We start from the raw sequence: 2,006 nt of genomic DNA on the forward strand, positions 1-2,006 counted from the left end.
CTGCACCACCAGGGAAGTCCTGAAATTATCCTTTATTATTATAAACCATTGAGATTTGTCTGTTAACTCGGCATAACCTAGCAAAAGTTGACTTATATGAGAAACAAGGTACTCCATTTCTTAAGGTCTTACTTCTTACTGGCCTCGAGCTAGTCATAGGATTAACTGATTAGTAATTTTTCCACAAACAAGATACTCCGATGTCATAAATCCTAGGTTTGCTTACTCCTCTTTACTATTTTTTGCTTACTCAGGTAAAAATATGCTGAGCAGAACAAAATTAACACAGGAGAAATGTTAGTGCACATGATACAACCTGGACTCAGGGCATCTGTGTTTTAAAAAAGTTAAAGCAGAGGGTAGTGGTGGTTAGGGAAGAACAAAACCCATTGGTAGCCCAGAAAGTTCACAGCTAGGTCACAGGCTAAAAAGTGGTAGAAACCATCAGTGAAAAGTTCTACATTTTCACATAAACTAAGCTAAACTAAATCTGGCTCTCCAGCCTAGTTTGGTAAATATTTTTCCCAAAACACTAATTTTCTGCCTTTTTGGACTCTCACAAGCACTTGCTGAGATACCATCCCTGAGGCAATGACAAAATAAACAGATACACTGTCCCTGTTTACCTTTTTCTTAGAACTGAAAAACTCCAATCTGAGTTCAACAAATTCAAAGGTAATAAATAAATACAGGAAAACTGATCCACATAAACACATACTGCTGCAAAAGGTTTTACAAAACAAGTTTATAAACTAAGATTATAACTTAGTCACAACAAAAAAAGCAGAAATTTATTCAACCAATCTCAAAGACACACCAACCACTCCCCAGCCCGCCCCACCCCCTGAAAAGGGCTACAGCAAACAATAAAGGAAGGAATGAACAAAGTCCCTTCTTTACAAAAGGCAACATTCTCAGAACTTTAGGAGATACAAAAGATAAAATGAGATACTTGCACTTACGGAATTGAGTGGAAAAGATGTAAATAAATAAAAAGTTTTAAGTATTAATAAATAAATAACAATATTTTTTTTTTAAAGGAAAAAAAAAAAAGTAACAACATGTGCCTTTAGGCCCTGACATGAAATATTTTGGGGAAAACCTGGCAAAAAAGGCCTGAACTATACACGCCCTGACCAAATACCACAATATCAAAATTTGTCCTTGCCCCAAGAAGTAGACTGGATTAACAGCCAGTGGCTATGACCTTAAACAAGGAACATCCAAAGTCGCTGTGTCCCTTCCATAAAGATATATGCTAGGTCCGGGCAGCCGAAGAGTGTGGTTAGCAAGATGAACAAAGGTGCGCAGATGAGAGCAGCAATTAACCAAAAGTTGATAGAAACCGGAGAAAGAGAAGGCCTCAAAGAGTTGCTGAGAGCTAAATTAATTGAATGTGGCTGGAAGGATCAGTTGAAGGCACACTGTAAAGGTAATTAAAGAAAAAGGACTAGAACACGTTACTGTTGATGACTTGGTGGCTGAAATCACACCAAAAGGCAGAGCCCTGGTACCTGACAGTGTAAAGAAGGAGCTCCTACAAAGAATAAGAACATTCCTTGCTCAGCATGCCAGCCTTTAAGATTGAATTAGATTGTGTTGTTTTGTGGTTTTATTTCTGAAAGTAAAACTTGCCATAAATTAGGAATTGATTTCCCAAAATAAAATCCTTTTTTGTATGATGGTATACAGTTTTCAGTAATGATGTATACAATTGTATTGATATTTTTCCCTAAATGTGTTATTTTAATAAATATCTCATGAATTAAAAAAAAAAAAGATATATGCTGAGGAAGAAAAGTATATTCAATATCCTGCTTAGGTCTTCTTTGTTTAGAAAACCTGGCTGCTTGTTCAGTCTTTTATTACACATCTCCGTAAACAAATTGGGAGAAATTTGGCTCTCTGTATTCCCTGATAAGATGTAGGAAAACTGGGATTGGGGGGACAATAATGTGGGCCAACAATTTTAGCCCAGGACAGATATTAATAAATATTGGGCCATA

General features: G+C 36.4%; 1 pseudogene; it reads left to right on the top strand.

Annotated features, from left to right (window-relative positions):
- The first annotated feature begins 1,287 nt into the window (after nucleotides 1-1,287).
- On the top strand, nucleotides 1,288-1,732 carry LOC130707059 (transcription and mRNA export factor ENY2-like; annotated as a pseudogene).
- Nucleotides 1,733-2,006: the final 274 nt, after the last annotated feature.

Source organism: Balaenoptera acutorostrata, chromosome 2, assembly GCF_949987535.1.
Source record: "Balaenoptera acutorostrata chromosome 2, mBalAcu1.1, whole genome shotgun sequence".
Lineage (NCBI taxonomy): Eukaryota > Metazoa > Chordata > Mammalia > Artiodactyla > Balaenopteridae > Balaenoptera > Balaenoptera acutorostrata.